At 47.6% G+C, this 20,711-nt stretch overlaps 1 protein-coding gene and 1 long non-coding RNA gene across 2 annotated transcripts in view; one reads left to right on the plus strand and one right to left on the minus strand.

The window, feature by feature from the left end:
• Positions 1–5,297, minus strand: part of MIDN (midnolin) — a 43,826-nt gene extending 38,529 nt beyond the window's left edge. Inside the window, exon 1 of the mRNA XM_066636129.1 lies at positions 4,938–5,297. The gene's annotated coding sequence lies outside the window, so the exon portion shown is untranslated. The remainder of the gene's footprint in view (positions 1–4,937) is intronic.
• On the plus strand, positions 4,878–19,994 carry LOC136659078 (uncharacterized). Its single transcript, XR_010794821.1, has 3 exons — positions 4,878–5,214; positions 19,369–19,435; positions 19,872–19,994. It is a non-coding gene; the product is annotated as an uncharacterized lncRNA (long non-coding RNA).
• The last annotated feature ends 717 nt before the right edge of the window (positions 19,995–20,711 follow it).

Raw genomic sequence — 20,711 nt, forward strand, 5'->3', positions numbered from 1 at the left:
TCATTTGACAAAGTACCTCCCTTTAACAGCTCTCAGTTGCTGGGATCTTGGTTCCTTTATACAAATCCTCCACCATGGAAGAGAAACTGGAATCATATTGCCATTCAAAAGTCACCAAATCACTACACCAACAGCAGTGCCAGCTTGCAGGAAGCACCCAACAAGGTTTGTACTGTTCCTGCAAAGGCCTTCTCATTTCACATCTCTAAAGGAGCAAGTTTTTACAAACAGGGTTGCCATGTTTCCTGCCCCTGTGCCATTAACAGCAGCCTGGCACAGAGATATTTTGCAAGTGAAGCTTGTCCCACCGTCCATCTTCTGGCCAGGAAAAGTTTCACCAGTAAATTCTTCCATGCACCAGACTGCTGCTAAGGGACAGAAATGGGGGGGAGGGGTAGAGCCAAACTAAGCTGTTTTCACAATCAGGGATTCAGCTCTGATTGTCAAATACATTGACAAAGTGTTGTGCATGTGAAAAGTACCTTTTTCAGTTGCTGAGGAATGGCTTATGAAATTAACTCACTGTGACATTTTAAAATTACTCCAGTGAGAGAGGTTCTAATGCAGGGCAGGAGGTGAAAAGATTCATGTTCCACAAAGGGCTCCCAGGAACTGAGCACACACCAGAAAGATCCACTGCAATCCCAGATGTGTGGGGATTGGTCATGAGGAGAGAGACATAGCCCACAGTGGCTTAGTTATACCCCTTTGTCCTGGAATTGCAAAACAGAGTCCAGGGTAATGGTTGTATGAACCTCAGATCATTATAAGCCCCGAGCGACCCACTTCTCCTGATTCTCTTTGCAAGGGAGTGAACAAGTTGCCAGGTTCCTCTGAACTGTTTGCTATCCTTGGTGCTTCAAATGCCTGACAAAGAGCTCTGTGCAATCTGAAAGCTTGCATGCAGTAAAAGAGAACAGTTTTTCTTTCATGGCTGCTTTGCTCACATTTTCTTGACCCAAACGGGTAGCAGCAGTCTGGACAACAATGACAATGAAAGATGCCCCCCAGGATGGCAATTGTAATTCAAATTGTGGCATGTCTCTCCATCTTAACAAAAAGTCATCAACAATCTTATTCCTTCTCTCTCTGGCACCACAAAAACTGTAGCAATTGGGGGGTGGGAGGAATGAAAGCCTGAATGATTTGAAGGGATTGCAGGGGCCTGTGATCCCCAATTTTCACCCTCCGCTAAAATGTATAGGGCATTAGTATATGGCATGATGACACATCTGTTGGATCGCCCACTGTGCCTTCAAAGGCGCATGAGAAGATTCTGTAATGCAAATGTTCCTCCCTCTTCATATTCTTATAAGCACAGGGTTGCCCACATATCCATCCTACAGTCTCTCCCTCTGGAAGATTATTAGGCAAGGAATCCCCAATCTCTTTCTCTGGAACACAAGGGGGTACTTGTTCCATGGGGAAAAAAACAACTAAGAGCAAACAAGGTGGAAAAGGGCCAGTGTACACAAGCTGGATCCTGTTTCACTGAACTCAGAAAAGAGGGGATCACACAATTTGTTTTTAAGCAACCTGTGATTTCTGCAAAGGACACTCAAAATCTTTCCCATCACAAGATACAATCAGAGTCTGCTCTCACCAGAGTTTGACATCCAACTCTCCTGTTGATGCCAGAAGGTTTAAAAAAAACAACTGAAGTGCCTCTGAGTCCATGCAGAGTTCATTTCCCTCCCCATGGAGTAAACAAAGGCGGTTCCCATACATTCATGGCTAGAGGCAGGGATTTTCAGGTCAGAAAGGTAGGTAGGTAGGTAGGGGGATAGAGAGATGCTCTTTACACTCTCGCATAACACCAGAACCAGGGGACATCCACTAAAATTTGAGTATTGGGAGGGTTAGGACAGACAAAAGAAAATATTTCTTTACTCAGCGTGTGGTCGGTCTGTGGAACTCCTTGCTGCAGGATGTGGTGACGGCATCTGGCCTGGATGCCTTTAAAAGAGGATTGGACAAGTTTCTGGAGGAAAAATCCATTATGGCAGTGCTATTCAAACTGGGGCGTCACGATGCCCCAGCCTGAGGGCCCTGGTCTCTGCCCCCTTAAGGGGTGGGGGCAGCCTAGAGGCAGGGGTAAGGCAGCAGCATGATCCTGGGGATCATGCCACTTCCTTCCCCGCCCCCACTGCCTCCTCCGGCCCCCCCCCCCGCCCCTGCAAAGACTTACTCCCAGAGAGTTTGAGAACCATTGCATTATGGGTTACAAGCCATGATGTGTATATGCAACCTCCTGATTTTAGAAATGGGCTATGTCAGAATGCCAGATGCAAGGGAGGGCACCAGGATGCAGGTCTCTTGTTATCTGGTGTGCTCCTTGGGGCATTTGGTGGGCCGCTGTGAGATACAGGAAGCTGGACTAGATGGGCCTATGGCCTGATCCAGTGGGGCTGTTCTTAGGTGTGTGTGTGTTGGGATTTGTGTGAGTTTTTTGAGACCCAAAACCACAACAAAACTGTTAGTCTTTAAAGGTAGCACAAGTCTCTCTTGGTCTCTTTTTTGCCAGAAGGGCCTAACATTTAGATCCCTCTGAAAAGTTATGAGAATGAGGGCTGCTGCCCTGTATTTGCTTCCTTGAGCCTAAGCTCTGTTCAGTTCAGTGCTTCTTACCTCCAAGAAAACATGCACAGGATGTGTGTGTTTTTGGGTTGTTTAGATCAAAGTAGCTCCATATCTGATGATTTGGGGGGGGGGGGGTGGAGAAGAAGATTGAAAACACAGGGGTAGAGGTCAAAGCAGATTGCAGCAGCTGGAGGCTCACTTCCAAGCTACCAGGAAAGCAAATGAATGGAGGAGGCGGGGTGGGAGGGGACATGGACCTTGCCTAAGTGGAAGGAATACCTTGCTCAGTATGAGTGGAAAGGTAGAAATGACCCCCAAAGGGGAATTTGGGTAAAATAAATGGGTACATAAATTAATGGGTCTCTCTCAAAATCTTGTATGTTGCATAAGCAGATTAGAAGTGTTTGGACCTACATGTCTAAAGTACAAGTGTAGGTACAAGTACAAAGCTCCTGTGTGTGCTTAACCTCAATAGGCTTTCAGCCTGAGTTAGAAAACAGACACTGTTGGCCCAACCCTATCCAACTTTCTAGCACTGATGCAGCCATGCCAATGGGGCATGCACTGCAACCTGTGGTAGGGGGCCAGTCATGGAGGCCTCCTCAAGGTAAGGAAATGTTTGTTCCCTTACCCTGGGGGCTCCATTGTGGCTGCACTGGCGCCAGAAAGTTGGATAGGATTGGTCCCACTGTATTCTGTGTACACTGTGTTGCCCCCTCCTCCGCTGCTTGGGATTACCTGAGCTTTGCAACACTGCATAAGGACTCCCAGCGTCCGCATCCTTCAGCCTGCTGAGAAATGACCCCTTCTATTTTAAGGTCTGGTCCTCAAGATATGAGGAAGAGGTTGGCGGATGTATTTAAGAGCAAGCCAGAGAAAGCCTCCTCAACCAAAAGGCACAGAAAGATCAGAGGGCTTTTTCAATTAAGGGCTTTCCTGGCTTCCTTCCTCCAGTCCCCACAGGCTGCGGAGAAGGGCGCTCTGCAGGTGCTTGAGGCACAAAGGGGTGGCGCCCCCCCCACCGGACCCCTCCCTGATTCGGCTTCCACCAATCCTCCAAGCCCCAGAGCAAAAAGATGCCTCTTTGCTGAGCAGCCACAAAGCGTCCCTCGCCAAAATTACCCAAGATCCGGCTCGGGGGGGGGGGGGGAGGAGAAGAGATCCACCCCTGCCCTGGGATCCGTGTAGAAGAAGCGAGTCTTTGTTGAATGGTTCTCCACACAAACGCACGCACACGCACGCACCCCCCCGTCCAGCGCCCCCCCACTGATCCTTCAGGATCTGCCCCCCCCCCCTCAGATTCTCTCCCTTCTCTTTGGCATTTTTCTCCAGGGATGCAATTTCTGACTTTAGGCTACAATCGTCTCCACAGTTCCCTGGGAATAAGCCCCATTGACTCTAATGGGACTACTGAGTAGACAGGCATAGGATTGGGCTCTCAGGCTGCAATCCTATCCACACTTTCCTGGGAGTAAGCCCCCTTGACTCTAATTGGACTTACTTCTGAGTAAACACGCATAGGATTGGGCTCTCAGACAGTAACCCTTCTTTTTGCTGTTGCGGGCCTCCATCCAAAGCACACCTACTCAGAAGTAAGCCCCACTGAACTGAGTGGGACTGGCAGCCGGGACGATACGCCTGGGATCGGGCTGTTCTGTTGCCCAAGCACCCCAGAGCACGGAGCCATCGCTTCCCAGGCAGTGGCAACCAGTCGGGCAGTGTGACGCGCGTCACCCCACTGATCCACCCTGACTCCCCCGCCAACCTCCTCCCGCGACGGACGCACGAAGCCGAGGAAAGCAGCGAAGCTCCCCGAATAGGATCTGAGCACGAGAGCCGAGCGCGTACCGGAGAATGAGCCCAATCCTATGTATGTCTACTCAGAAGCAAGTCCCATTTTTGTCAATGGGGAAAGTGCGGATAGGATTGTAGGCTCAGGGCACAATCCTTCGCCTGTCTACTCAGACGTAAGTCCCTTTAGACTCAATGGAGTTTACCCCCAGGAAAGTATGGATAGGATTGTAGCCTCACAGCCCAATCCGATGCATGCCTACTCAGAAGCAAGTCCCACTATAGTGAATGGGGAAGTGTGGCTAGGATTGCAGCCTGAGAGCCCAGTCCTATGCCTGTCTACTCAAAGGAAGTCCCCTTAGAGTCAATGGAGTTTACTCCCAGGAAGGTAGGCTAGGACTGCAGCCAGCCCGTGGAAACTTTCCAGGCATCTCCTCGGGAGGCTGCAGGCGCGCGGCTTCCAGAGACTCGCCTCCCTTCCCCAGGGACGGCTGTCGCCTCTTAGGCGGAGGAAGCCCCGCGGACTCCGACGGCTCGCGAAGACCCGGGAAGGCGCCGCGACTCACCGACTCCTCCGAAGGCCCTCGGCGGCAAAGGATGCGAACCCCGACGAGCCTTTCCCCGCAGAAAACTGTATCTATCCCTCGCGAGAGAAGCGGAAGCTCCCCGATGCCAGCAAATCCGCGGAGGGCAGAAAGGCCCCGGAGAGAGTGAAGATCAAGCCCCAAGTCCAGGCGGGTCCGCGGGACGGTGCCGGGGAGCGGTGGGCTGGGTGGTCCCTGCTGACCCTGCCCCCAGAGGCGCTGGCGCCTCCTCCTGCCCAGGATCCGCTCGGCAGCGCCGGTAGGTTCCTTCTGCTTTCCTGCTCCCTTCTTTCAGCGCAGGGGAGGCGCTCCAAAGTTTTATCCCGGCCGCGCGCACACCAGCAGGCAGCACATTGCGCGGGGTGGGGCTTGCGGGGAGAGGAGGAGGAGGGCCGCGGACGCGGGAGGCGAGCAGCCCTGCGGAGTCAGCAGTGGGATTTGCCTGGTGATGCAACGTCGCTGCGCGCACTCGCCCTGGGAGAGGAGCAGGCGCGCCCCGCCCGCCCGCCCGCCCGCGGCCAAAGGGGGTGGCTGCTGGGTTCAGAGTGCGCTGCCCCGCCGCCCTCCCCTCCTTGCCAGCGCCGCGCCCTCTCGCCAGCCCTTTCCTGCTCCTTCTCTTCCCCTGCGCGCCTCTCCGGAGACCCACCGCTCTCTCTGCGGGGCCCTGCGCTGGTACTAGTCTGCTCGCCCCCTGCCCCCCTTCCTGCTTCCCCACCCCCACATCTCTCCTCCTCCCCTGGCCCTGTGGGAGGCTTTTCTCCACTCTTCCTGCAACTTTCCTCCCTCTCTAGGGCCTGACAGCCCAGCCCTATGCATGTCTACTTGGAAGTAAGTTGCATTGTGTTCAGTGGGGCTTACTCCCAGGAAAGAGCCTATAGGATTGTAGCCTGAGGCTCTTCTCCTCCCTGTCTGCCAGTAGTATGCTGCTGCTCCTGTTCCTAGGCCCTGTGCAGTGAATGGGGACCCAACTAAAATTGGCTCACAACCCACCTAGTGGGTCCTGACTCACAGTTTGAGAAACACTGGTGTATAGGACTGTGGCCTGAGGCTCTTCTCCAACCCTGCCCACCAGTAGTATGCTGCTGCTCCTGTCCCAAGGCCCTGTGCCAGGCTCCCCACCACCATCTTCCTGCAAAGAACACCGCTTTCTCGCACAGTATCCTGCCACTTCCTAGTGGTTCCCAAACTTCTTTGACTGGTGGCTCCCTTGACTTACTGGGCCATTGGCTGCAACTCCCCATTAGGACTATAATCCTATACACTAAGGTGGTGGGGTTTTCACAAGGATTCTGCGGCTCTCCAGCTGGTTTCCGCTGCTCCCTGGGGAGCCATGGCTCACAGTTTGGGAACCACTGCTCTAGACCCTGCATGAGATTTTTGCTGAAGCCCTTCCTCCTAACAACACAGGGCTCTTCCAGTCCTGAGGCCCTTTGTGAGGCGTTTTGGGGAACTGTGATTTTGGACTTTCAAAGAATGGGAGCAGGTTCACTGGAGAGTCATTAGGGCCCAGGCCTGCCCTTTATTTTAACAGACTGCAGTCACAAAGTTGCAAGGGAAAAGCACTCTGTGCATGCTAAAGAACTCTGTTATGTGTTTCTTTTGAGAAAGGTGCTTGGTTGCTGAGGGGTGGGAATTGATGAGAAATGGGCACAGCCAAAGGAAAAGGGGGCCAGATGCCCTTTTCTTGTCACTGCCACGAAAAGCCATGAGTGTAAAGGAAGCATAACAGATCACTCATATGCCCAGCCATGAGTAACAGCTTCCAGTATGGTCTCTGACCCAGCTGTGATGTGTTCCCGTTCCAAATCATTGTTCAGATCATCCCCCCTAACATGTCCTACCTGTCACTGATGCCACTCACCCTCCCGTGATGCCCCACATGCATCATACGGGAGGGCCCATTTTTCCTGTTACTCCAAGATTAAGATGCTACAGAATTTTGAGAAGCCATATGAATAAGGATCTGTTTCTACAGAGGCAGTGATTCCATATGGCAGTCTCCTTTCCATGCACCCTCCAAAATTGTATATTTTGAAAAGTCTGCAGTGTTGAATTGTTCAGCAGATGAAGCTGAACCAAGGAATTCCATCCCTGATGAAATAGCTGTATATCAAATAGAATCTGGAAAGAGCCTCTGTGCATGCAAAGAGTGCCCTTCTCAGGGAATCCCGTTGGCTTCTATGCTTCTGGGATTCAGGAGGACAAAGCGCTTCAGTCTTGCAAGACTTTCAGACACAATTGATCTCCAACCCTCATTTTGAAAACTGTTTGTAGCATTTATGGCTGCATGGTAGGCAGAAAATAATCCAGTGCAGTTTTCCAACACAGAAAAGCTTCACCTAGTGACTGTTTGCCTCAGCCAGCTGATAAAGGTCTTTGAACCTGGTTTGCAATGCCTGATTGGTGTTTCAATGCCCTATCCACGTAGCTGGATGAACCAAACAGGAACTAAAAAGGAAGCTGTGTTTTGTGGGTTGAATCCCTGAACCACTAGAACTGGGCAGAAGATATTCTGATGGTGAAGGAGAGGAGTGTGGCCTGACTGGTAGGGGTGGAGGTGGGAGAGAGCTGGGAAATCTCTGAGTCTACAGAAGTGCTGTGCAGTTTAGTCCTTGTGGCTCAGCCTGATACCTTCCTGTCTGAAACATATGATGATAATTCAACCATCTATATGCATGGCATTTTACAAAGCAAAGGAGGGCAGGCTCTTTTTTGAAGGAGCTTAAAATTTAAATTTAACCCATGGGGGAGACAATATAGGAAGCAGAAGGAAGAGTAGAATGGAAAGAATATACCTTCATTTCAGCACAAGAGCACAGATCCCTGCTCCAAGGGCCTTATATTCTATAATTTGATACAGGGGAGACAACAGGAAGGAAGGGAAACAGAGTCAGAGGGTAAACAGTGGAAGAATATGCATTCATTTTAGTTACAGGTATCTGGGAATCTGTTGGTATTACTCAGCCTTGGAGCCAAATACACTCTCCACATAGAAGAGAAACTGTTATCTGTGATCAAGCATAGGCAAGCCTTGGTGCCATTTGATTTTCTGAGGCAGCAGTGAAAGGATACTGGGAAGTTAAGGGATCGGGAATATGGAGCCATAAAGCTGTCTGATGGAAAGATATTTGCATGTCAACTGGCCCAAAAAGAGACAGAATTTTTGCAAATTATTTTTGCAAAGGATCTGACATTCCCTCCTCATTCACTCAATAACACACACCCTATAGGTGACAATTTTCTTTCAAGTTGGAGCCCTATGCCTTTAACAGCAGAATTTCAATGGGGCAACACATTTTCCTTCACCAAAGCTTCCTCTGCAGAATGTCTGCCCATCTTGCACAAGAGCCCTGTCAGCAAAAGAGGACAACTAGGGCTGAAACCTTAGCTGATTAATCTGAGAAGGCCAAGGTGAATTGGTGTGACACCCACCTTTATTTTTTGCTAACCCTGTTTTGCTCCCAGTGTGTTACCATAACAAGGAATGAAAGACAAACTCTTGAGGATGGGCCTTTCCCCTGATTTGTCTCACACTTCCTTCAGTGATGCAAAATAACCACAGAGAAGCTTAGGTTGTACTTTTGGGGAGAAAGCCTTTGGAAAATGCAGTCACATGTTCTCCAACATTTGCCAAGTATGTAATACCCCCAATTTTCATAGCAAGGATTGTGCTCCCCCTGCCACACTATCACACATTGCTGAAGGCAGTACTGTGTCTGCTATGTGCATGTTAATATACCTGGCAACAGCTTGTCCTTTCCTGATCTAAAAGCTGAGAAGAGTGTGTAGCTATTGTTTCAAAGAAACACTACAATTAGCTTTCTATCTATATGGTATCAAGAGTTCAGAACAGACCTCTGCAGCTTCAGGATGTGAAGCAACAGGCCACACATTGCATAGCACCTTCGTGTTCATGCACATGCACTGATACACATGTGCAGTAGAGAAAACATGCACTTGTTCTCCACTCAGTGATGTGGTTTCTAGAAACGGTAAATAATACATTGTACTATACCGTCTCAGTGCATTGCTCCTGCTGGCTCACTACTGTACTGAGTGCATTCAGTAGCAGTGACTCTCCGGGGTTTCAGATAAAGAAGGGTCTTTTCCTACTCTCCTTTGAGATGCCAGGGGTTGGACCTGGGACCTTTTGCATGTGAAGCAGATGCTGTATGAGTGGGCTGAACCCTGAAGAATGGCAATGCTGTACTGCCAACGCTGCTCTAAGTGGTCATTTCCAAAAGGCAAACATTTGTTAAAAAACAGGATCAGCAATTTACCAGGAGCAGCGATCAGAAAAAGTGTCCCTGATCCATAAACACAATTGGGATGTATGATAGCTCATGTTCTTTTGGAACATAGGCCTTGTGACCTGGAAGCTTTCCCCTTCTAATACCAGATATAAAAGAATGGTCTGTTGTTACACAGTGAGGGTGGAAAAGCACTCTGCACATGATCAGAAGCATTCTTATGTCATGGCTTTGGGGTGAGAAAGGTAAAGTAAAATGTGAAAGGGTTACAAGCATTACTGCAAGGGAGGATAAATCTGTGCTGGTTGAACATCTGGAACTGGTCTCTACCAATTAAAGGTTTTCACTAGTTCTTTTTGCTGGGGATTGAGCCAGAAATTTAGGTTCTACGGGGAAAAAGTCCTGGAATCAACACTCAAAAGAGCTGCTCCCTACCAGAGCAGGGAATTGCTGGACTCAGCATACAGCAGCTTTGTAGATTTGTGTTGATTTAATATGTTAAATAATTATTTAATTGGCTCAGAGATAATTAGACATGGTAACATTCTTTGGTTGGCTGGTGGCCCTAGGGGCAATCAGCCCCCTCCCGCCCCCGGCTATTACCTGAACAGTCTCTGTTCCTGTGCCTGGCACATGACGTAGATGAAGGCCACAGCAAGGTTTGGTGGATATATTTATCTCTTCCTCTGTGTGTTTGTGGCGTTGCCAGGAAAGAGGCAGCTTACGGGAGGGAATTGCGTGTACGTCACACGGCTAGATTGTGTGTGTATGAGAGAGAGCATTGCAGTAAGACAAGCTGATTTGGCCCTTCTCCTTGCACACCCCCATCACAGCACTGAGTCACCTTCTAAACATTCAAGTCAAGTCAGGCTACGCAGTCAAGCGTGGCTGCCATTTGTTTCCCAGATAGGGATCCTATGCTTTTAGAAACAGGCACAGATTTAACTAGCAAAGCTTTTCCGCACTGTTGCAACCTGAATGCTGGGAAAACAGGTTGAATGTCCCTCCGTGGCCAGAAAGGCCTTAAACTCAGCACTGAAAGGCCATAGTCAGGTGTCTGTGGTCACTCAAGCAATGCAAAACATTGCCTTGAACTGTTAACAGCCACTCCAGTATTTTCCAAGTGAAAATCAGGTGCTCCTCATCAAACACTCCTTCTTCTATAATAAGGATCATTGCCTAAGAGGGGATTTGTGTCCCCCATATTTCAAGACGTGTTCATTTCCTGCTTGAAGGTGTATGCTCTGAAGGTCTGGGGAGGGAGCTGAGCCCTGGATAATTTTACACTACCTTCCTCACCCCAAAGTCATGACATAAGAATGCCTCTGATCATGTGCAGAGTGCTTTTCCACCCTCACTTTTCCACAACAGACCGTTCTCTTATATCTGGCAACACATGCTAACAAAATTGCAATATACATCTTCCAAAAGCAAGAACTCTGCATTTACCAGGGATGGCTTCCAGAAAACTTGGGCTATCCTCAGTAAATAGGGGCAGTTGGAGGGTATTGGACTGCTTGTTCTTCTGATTAAAGGTGTCCTAAAAAGCAGAATTGACCTTTGTATGTTATCAAACGTTTTTTTTAAAGCTGAAAAGCTTGAAAAGCTGCAGCAGTGCATGGTGCCTTAGTGTTCATGCACATAAACTGTAAAGTGCACAGTAGATATCAAGTAGATGTCAGATGCCTCCCCCTGCTTCCTAACTTAACTCCTAGATACCCAGAGGAGAGGGCTGCAGTGTGAAAACCTGTGGTTCTGCAAGGCTTGGCATATTTAAAAACCTTCCCCCAAGCAAAACTGGAGCAGTGATTGACTAGAGATGGGGACCAAAATACCAGGAGACAAGGACCACTGCTGGAGTGGATGCTTTCCATCTCATTGCTCGCCTCTTGGTCTCCCACACAGGACCTGCTAATACCCCAGTCTCAATCTTGACCTGTGGTATCCCTAGCTATTCCTGGCCTAGGCTCTCCCACACACCTCTTAATTCTCTCAATCCCAGGTAGAAGCACCTCCAGCATGGAACTTCTAACTCACGCTGCTTTGTCAGAACACCCTTCAGCACCCTGACCTCCAGCATGCCTCCAGCTCTTCCTGGGCTGGGCTGGGCTTCTCCCACATGCAGCTTAGAGCAACAGGCTTAGCACTGTAGAGGTCCACAGGTGAGATGGAAACCATCAGGACCCTGACAAAGCACCAGGGCCTCATAAGAACATAAGAACAGCCCCACTGGATCAGGCCATAGGCCCATCAAGTCCAGCTTCCTGTATCTCACAGCGGCCCACCAAATGCCCCAGGGAGCACACCAGATAACAAGAGACCTCATCCTGGTGCCCTCCCCTACATCTGGCATTCTGACTTAACCCATTTCTAAAATCAGGAGGTTGCGCATACACATCATGGCTTGTACCCCATAATGGATTTTTCCTCCAGAAACTCGTCCAATCCCCTTTTAAAGGCGTCTAGGCTAGACGCCAGCACCACATCCTGTGGCAAGGAGTTCCACAGACAGACCACACGCTGAGTAAAGAAATATTTTCTTTTGTCTGTCCTAACCCGCCCAACACTCAATTTTAGTGGATGTCCCCTGGTTCTGGTATTATGTGAGAGTGTAAAGAGCATCTCCCTATCCACTCTGTCCATTCCCTGCATAATTTTGTATGTCTCAATCACGTCCTCCCTCAGGCGTCTCTTTTCTAGGCTGAAGAGGCCCAAACGCCGTAGCCTTTCCTCATAAGGAAGGTGCCGCAGCCCCATAATCATCTTAGTCGCTCTCTTTTGCACCTTTTCCATTTCCACTATGTCTTTTTTGAGATGCGGCGACCAGAACTGGACGCAATACTCCAGGTGCCTCATGTGCCTCATGTAGTTGTGCCTTATGTAGTTGTGGAGAGTTGCATTTGTCGTACAGGAGTGAGAAACTACAAGAGTTAAAATTCCTTCTTCCACCTAGTTCTGCCTCTAGTTTGCATCTCACCTTTGACACCACTGGGGTGTCATAAAATTGCTCATAAAAACCAAGGACTAATTGGGAGTTGGTATCACCATGTCCACACTAGGTCTATTTCTTTTCCTTCCCAAGACAGGATTCAAACCTTCAAGTGAACCACAGCATCCTTGAGTTGGGAGGAATTTGCCTTTCTGAGTTGCAAATCTTAATTTCAACTCTCACTTTCTAGGGCTGATGCAGCCATGCCAACAGGGCATGTGCTGCATTTTGGGGTGGGAGTGCAGTCACAGTCCTCCTGAAGGTAACAGAATTGCAGCTGCATTGCAACGGCATCAGCACTGGAAAGTTGGATAAGATTTGGCTCTCAGGCTCCTAAGTTGGGTGGGGGTGGTGGCATCCTTATCCTGGGTCACATCAGGGATACTTATACAGTACTATCTTTTGGAGAAAGGAGAAAGTTGATGACCCAAATTGAATCTCACACACACATACAGCCCAGGGAAATTTCAGGGTGAAATTTGGGCCTAAGCTATGCCTTGGTGTTGAGCTAAATATAGACTTCCATCTCTCCCCAGTAGTGCAATGGGGCCCCCATCTTTGCCAAAACCAACCCACACATTACATTTGATGCACATGCAACATATGTGGAGTGTACTCATGTTCATCAGTCTCTACACAAGTACAGTTATTCACATGTTCAACCATGTGCATTGGTGTCTGTACCCATGTACGTGTCATGTTGAATGACTGGACAGGACAATGTGGGAACTGGGCCACTGGAAAATACAGAATTTGGATCATGTATCCAAATCACTCCTTTATGTGAGTTAACACATGAATGTGAGTTAACACATGAATAACTATAACTATACAAGAACAAATTAACAATTATGATTAGTTACATTTTTAGCTGAGGTTATGGTGGTGTACAAGAGCCACATTTACACACATGCATTGGAGACATCAAATATTTCTCTTATTTATAAGATTTATTTCTCTATGATGTCTCTTGTGTCTTAATATACATGTATGCATAACATGAAGACACTATTCACTGGTCAAGCATGTGAATTGATGTGCATTGGAGACATTGCAGTTTCATCTCTAATGGATTTTGGGCACAATCCTAATCAACTTTTCAGCACTGACATAGCTGTGCCGATGTGGCATGCACTGCATCCTGCAGTTAGGGGGCAGTCATGGAAGCCTCTAGGGCATGTTTGCTTCCTTACCTTGGGGCTGCATTGCGGCTAGGTCAGTGCTGGAATATTGGTTAGGATTGCACCCTTAGGGTACAGTCCTAACCCCTTATATCAGCACTGGTATAAGGGCAATGCAGCTCCAAGGTAAGGGAACAAACATTCCATTACTTTGAGGAGGCCTCCATGAGTGACACCCAACTGCAGGATGCAGCACATGGCCCATTGGAAAGCAATGACATAAGAGGTTAGGATTGTGCCCTTGGTTGCTTAATGTCCATGCACATCAATGCACATGCATGAACACGAACATGCATAAGCACAGCATGCCAAGCCGTGCTCATGTGTGCGCATTGACATCAGAGATTTGTAAGCTTAATCTTATACCTCTCTAGTGCATCTTGTCTCTTAATGCATATGCATTCAGTGCAAGCATGTGAACATTAAGGCCCCATTGCAATGGATAACTGGCCATTTTGCACCCTGCAGCTGCTCTTGCCTATTTTGAAATATAGACATTGCAGGATAATGCTGTGCTAGTACAGTACATTTTTAATGCAAAGGAAAATGCTCACATAGCTTTTAAGGAGAGGCTGGAGCAGGGTAAATGAATGCACAATGCAACTGGAGGAGAAAAGTCTTCAGCAGTGTAAAATAAAAGGGAGGTTTTCTTAGGCAATGAGCTGTAGTGTGACCATTGAAATGATACAAGCTTGGCCCTATTTTCATCTGTGAGACAAGTGGATACTGGAACTGAAGCTAGAAGTGATGGACCAAAGTGTTTCGATAACATAACTTGAGAATGCTGGATTCCTGTTTCATCTCACCCAACGTCCAACATGCTTCAAAACCCACAGCCAGCAGTGCTGCTTGCCAGGCTTTCTAGACTCCCAGCAGATGGGTCTGTCTGCTTAGCTTTGCCTGTTTGGCCTAGGATTGCCAGGAATGGCAGATGCTCCTGGCGGCAGCATCACTCTCTTTCCTGGCACAGCTTCTCTTCTCCTGCACTTCCAAAGTGGCATGGAATCCTCAGGACAAAGACTTGAGTGTTGTTAGTCCCCCACTCATCCAACCCCCATCCATAATCTCAGCACACCCAACCAACTACACAAATAACTATCTCAATAGGGTAAACCAGGGGTGCCGAAACCCCGGCTTGGGGACCACTTGTGGCCCTCAAGGATTCCAAATCTGGCCTACAGGGAGCCCCCAGTCTCCAATGAGCCTCTGGCCCTCTGGAGACTTGCTGGAGCCCATGCTGGCCTGACGCAACTGCTCTCAGCATGAGGGTGACTGTTCAACCTTTCACACGAGTTGTGGGAAGGTGGCTCCATCCACTGCTCGCTGTTTCACGTCTGTGATGCAGCAGTGGCAGCAAAGGAAAGGCCAGCCTTGCTTTGTGCAAGGCCTTTTATAAGTCTTAAGCTATTACAAGACCTTCATTCATTCATGTAAGTTCCACCTCTAGTATATTAATGTCTGTAAATTTATGTAAATTTATTCAAATTTGAAATGTAAATAGATCCTTTTCTTTTCCTGGCCCCCTGACACAGTGCCAGAGAGATAAAGTGGCCCTCCTGCCAAAACGTTTGGACACCCCTGGGGTAAACAGAAGCTTTACTTCTGAGTGCCATGATGGTTCGTACTGATTGTGATTTTGCAAGATACAAGAGCTGCCTATGAGGGCTTGGAAAGCGCAAGAAGCTGGTGGCCAGGATGAGGGCTGCACTATGAAGGGAAACAGCTGGAGAAATGGAGTGCTCTTTGAGGTTCTCTCATGAAAAAATGCTTGTAAAATCACATTGAAAAATTGGGTTTATTTTCAATCTGCTGATGTAAACTGCCTTTATGGGAAAGGCAATCAATCAATCAATCAATCAATCAATCAATCAATCAATCAATCAATCAATCAATCAATCAATCAATCAATCAATCAATCAATCAATCAATAAATAAATAAATAAATAAATAAATAAATAAATAAATAAATAAATAAATAAATAAGAGTTGGTGAAGCAAGCCAGATGTCACTGAGACAGCTTGGCTCATTTGCATATTCAGCAAATAAAATATGTACAGATCCTGTACTGCTAGCTAGATCAAGACCCAGCGTCAATGCGAAGAACATGTCCCATCTGAAAGCTAAGATAAGCATTGCAACAAATGAATTTCTACAAGAAACCAGATGTCATTCAGATATTTGTGAGTTAATCAAGGTAAACAAGGCAGGAACCTTGTGTGAGCTGGTTTGTAAGATCCAGCCAATGTTCTTTCCATAGAAAGTTAAGATAAGCTTTGAATGAGCTGAGCTGCTACATTTCATTTGAAAATGAAAATGGGACAAGATAAGCAAAGTACAGTTTTCCAGAGCTAAGATACTAGATAAAACTAGAAAACCTCAGCATATTGAATACCTCTGTAAATGATAAATCTATCATTTACTTGATACTGTAACCTGTCATCCCAAATATATGTTTAGATAACCAAAATAAGGAATGTGTGAGCTGAGTTGTTAGATCAAACTATATCCCCTCATTCAATACCTTACAAAGCAACCATAAAACATGAACATAAATATTCAGTGACTTTTTTTTAAAACATCAGCTTTGCATAAACCAAGCTTGTATTTGAGCCCTGGTTGGTTGCCTTTGCAAGAGATGAGCCATGAAGCCATTTGGATTCCCAACTCCCAAGAATGTGGAGGGTGGGGGAAAGAACAAGGTTGGCCTCTCAGCCTCACAACGTCTCAGTCTCACAAAGCTTCATCATCCTTTTTGCTTTTCGACCTACGCACTTTGGAAGTCATGCCAATATCTAAATGCCGCCCTGTCCTAGTTTGTTTGCTTTTCAGCAGAGTTCGGGGGTGGCAAGAAGTGGCCAGGGCAGGGACTCTTAGGTGTTTAGATCCTCCTCTGCTGGCTCTTGGCGGGGATGGTGTGGCAGCAGACAAGGGTGTATATGAGACAGACACACACACACACAGAAAGAGAGTTGCACACGCACACATACTCCAGCCTCCCTGAAGGCTGTTCTGTCCCTGAAGCAACTGGATGGAAAGATTCCTGGATCCAAGATGAGCACCCAGTGAATAACCTCATGTGATGGCTTTGAGTCAGAAGTCCTGGTGGGCGTTGCTCTGCCCCCGATAGGTGTGGCCCGCAGTGACACGCCATGACTGTCCCACAGAACACATGGCCATGCTCATACTGAATGTATCCCGTGCCAGGGCTTGCCCACTGTCCCAGTTGGACTAGGACCAAGAATGCAAAGTTATCCGCGTCCGCCCAGCCCTGAGGAGGTGGGAAATCTCTCTCTCACACACACAAACACACAGCACGCCTGGAGCTGGTGTTTTTCTGGTTTTTCTTTCTATTTTCCCCCCTCTTAATGCAGGGCAGGATTGGAGAAGAACAGTCTATATTTGAGATCAAAGGAAAGAAGTACAACTCCTAGATGAACTCAATGAAGAAGTGAACCGAGAAATCAGATCTTGATAAATGCACATCTAAAAACAGAACCCCAGCTTATGACACATCATTTCAGAGACATGGGTTACTTACGGTGTAGGGCTTGGAAGGTTAAGGTTGTAGTTTCCAGCATAACAGTTGTTTAGCCATAGTGTTTGTGAAAGAAAGGAGAAAGGAGTATTTCTGAGCATACACAGAATGCCTTTGCCTTACTGCCAAGGAACCACAGCCAGCCACAATGTATCTGGGTTTAGAGGGAGAGGGATTTCCAAATTGGAGGCCATGATTTTCATAAATGCTAAAGCATTTTAGAAAAAGCAAATTACCCACCCTCCCCTACAACAAGCCACACAGTCAGACAAACTCTGTCTGTCTTATTTTCCATAAAGCAAATTTTATGAGAGAATTAGTCTGCTCTAAAGCAAAGAAAAAGGAAGTGGCAGGGAGGGGAGGGGGTACAAGGAGAGATTGATACAATGGATAGAGAATGAGAAAGGCAAGGTTGGGCCAAGATTTCCTGCCACCCCAGGGGACATGCCAGATGTGCCCTCCCTTACCCACTGATGTGCCAGCCTCTGCCATTTTCACTTTACAATTTGGAAAAGGAAGAAGGGAAATGGAGAGGAGAAGGAAGTACAGAGAAGGGGAAAGTGGTGGGCTAGCGCAGGGGTGCCCAACCCCTGGCCCGGGGGCCATTTGTGGCCCTCGGGGACACCCAATCCAACCCACGGGGAGCCCCAGTCTCCATTGAGTCTCTGGCCTTGCTGGAGCCTGTGCTGGCCCGATGCAACTGCTCTCAGTGCAAGGACTTAGACTGTTCAACCTCTTATGCGAGCTGCGGGTCAAGGGCTTTCTCCACTGCATGCTGTTTCACATCTGTGAAGCAGCAGATGTAGTGAAGGAAAGCCCGGCCTTGCTTTGCGCAAGGTCTTTTATAGGCCTTGTGGTATCTCGAGACCTGAAGGTCTTTTTTTACCCCCCCCCCCCCCACCTTTTCTGGCTTGGTCTTAATGTTTGGTGAAAGCACATCCCTGATTGTTCCATGTGCCTCATTACCTCTGAACAGTTTATGTCTCCATGTGTTTTGTATTTTTTCCTGGGCAGGAGGTGTATGGTCAGGAGTCGTCATGTCCCCCCCTCCCTGCGCGAGATCGAGACAACAGCTCCACCATTCACTTTGAATTACAAAGTCCATAGTTCTCATGTGTTTTTTATCAAAGCATGCCTGTATTACAGTTCTCATGTGCATTATAAATAAGCTCAGTAAAAGTAATTCATTCGTATAAGTTCCGTCTCTAAAGAATTCATTTATGTAAATTTAAATTTTAAATGGAAATTAATGATTTTTTCCCCCTGCACCCAACACAGTGTCAGAGAGATGATGTAGCCCTCCTGCCAAAAAGTTTGATACAAAGAGATACTGTAGCCCACCAGTCTCCTCTTCTCCATACTTCCTCTTCTGCTTTACCCCCCCCCCCCATTCTAATCCAGAGAGGAGGAGGAGGAACAGTAGGGGTGAGTGGATGGATGGAAGAGGGCAGATGTCTCCCTCTTGCTGCCTGAGGCAACTGGCTCAATTGGCCTCATGGATGGGCAGCCCTGGAGGAAGGAAGTAGCTGTACAATTTTTTTAAAAAATCATGTCACCAACAGGTGGTCTGCTGCTGATGTCCCATAGGCCAAATCTGTAGCTAGCTAAACAAGGCTTTCACCTTCCTGCCTGCTTCCTGTTTCTGTCTTCCACTTCTCCCTGTGACAGGACTAGACCAAAAGGACAAAACCATGAGGAATATACAGGCTGTTCCTTTGTTGCTTCTGGAGTTAACGGAAGTGAAAGTGGAGTACCAGGTGGATTTTGAAAGTCTGTTCTTCCTCTCTTATTGTGGGGAAAGGGAGTGTTCCTCAGGAACATGTTGCAGGGTACATGGAGAGAGCGAGAGGATGCATTGTGTTCTGTGGCAGAGAGCAACTGACGTTAGACAAATTTTTTTAATGGAACTGCCATGTGGATCAATAGTCATACTACCGATCCATGTAGCTCACTGCTGACTGCACTGACTGGCAGCAGGTCTCTGGGGTTTAATACAAGGGTCTTCCCCAGCTCTACCTGGAGATGCTGCCAGGGCTTGAACTTGGGCCCTTTTGCATACAGCGTTTGGGCTCTGTCATTGAACTGCAGCCCCATCCTACAGAAAAAAGGGAAGCGGTAAGACCTCCCAGTGCCTAAGTCAACATGCCAAATGCTGCCCCTCACCTTGCATGCTACCAGTCAGTGTCATGGACAAGCTGACCTTACAGAAGGTGTTGGTCCTCTGGCCAGTGGCTGGGATCCACCTTCTCTTTCCACACTCTGCTGGCTGTCATGACCAGAAAAGTAGAACCTTCCTATCATCAAATGCAGGGGACAGGCAAGGGGCCGCTCCTTCTTCCTGTGAGTTTCCCTGCTGGGGATGGGGACCACAAGACTGGCCAATACTGGAAACAGGAATGTTGGGTTAGAATAATAGCCCAATAATAGACACAATAAAGTTGTCTTATATTTTTACAGATTTTCCCTTGGCACATATCCAGAAATGTTGTGATGAGGAAGCCTATGGATACCCACCTATAACTGTGTAAGTGTGTATTAAAGACCGATAAAATACATTTAATTTCATAAACATTAACTAAAAGAGTTGATCATCCCCAAGTGCATTGGGACAGACCGAGGCAGGTGGCAGCCGATTGCCTTGCATGGAGCAACTGCTTAAAATACTGCTTTCACATCTTTCCTGATGAAGGACTAGAAACTTACTTGTTGCTTCCGAATGAAAGCTGAAAATTCAGGGAAGCAGTCTAGATAATATTCCATGGGGGGAATTCATGACTCCAGCCCTGAATTTACTCCCAACCCTTCTGCTCAATCCTCTGGGTCACTGACTCCTCCCCTAAAGCACCTTTATATGCTGCCCATCCCTCTTTCTTTGCCATGCTTTGTTTTTAAGCCTTCAGATGACTGGAGAGGTCATGATCACCGTCCTTATAATGATTATCATTATCTCAATTTCACAGGATTAGAAAACACAGTCTGGAAGAAGGAAGTTATTCCTGAAAGCATCAGTCAGCAGTGGGGCCAAAAATAGAACTGGATACCCAGGATTCCTTTAACCACTAGACTACACTTCCGGAGTGCCTGACTGACTACTAGAAGGCGGGGCGGGGCAGGGGTATTATTCTGATTGTACAAATGTGGGATGGGGGAGAGCAAGGGATAGAATGGGGTGGGGGATGACTCAAGATGGATGTCCTTAGATTTCAAAATCTAAATCTTTGATTTTAACAGTTTCCAAATCTCTGGTTGCTGTGCTCCACAGACAACCCCTCCTACAATCAGAGGGAGGTTGTGACTGTAGCCCTGTGGCAGTTTTCAAACTCAGGTCCTGAATATGCAGGTTTCAAACTCAGTCCTGAGTATCTCCAGCAAGGCTTGGAAAGACCTGATCAGGTAAGACTGCCAATCCTGGCAGACAATACTGAACTAGTCAGAACAGTTATCTGAATCAGTAGATGACAGCCTGATATATTGAGGAGGGGGGCTTTTAGCAGTGGGGTCCAGTTTAAAGATCAGACAGTTATACCATTCTAAATCCTAAGCTTAATTCTTCTTGGTCATTTAATGGGTTGTTTAGGTGCTGTCCTGTCATCAATAAGGAAAATGGGGTTGGTTCATATTTTATCTTATGGATTGATAAGTGTTCTGCCTGCCTTTCTGCCCTGCTGTTGTTCCGTCAACAAGTTAAACTGTAAGTTCTTTGGGGCACAGCTTTACCTCTGATCTGTGGATGTGGATGGCATGAATCTGCCATCTCCCAAGTCCGCCCATTGGTCCATCTGGCCCAGAACTACCTGCTC

Source organism: Tiliqua scincoides, chromosome 8, assembly GCF_035046505.1.
Source record: "Tiliqua scincoides isolate rTilSci1 chromosome 8, rTilSci1.hap2, whole genome shotgun sequence".
Taxonomy (NCBI): Eukaryota; Metazoa; Chordata; class Lepidosauria; order Squamata; family Scincidae; genus Tiliqua; species Tiliqua scincoides.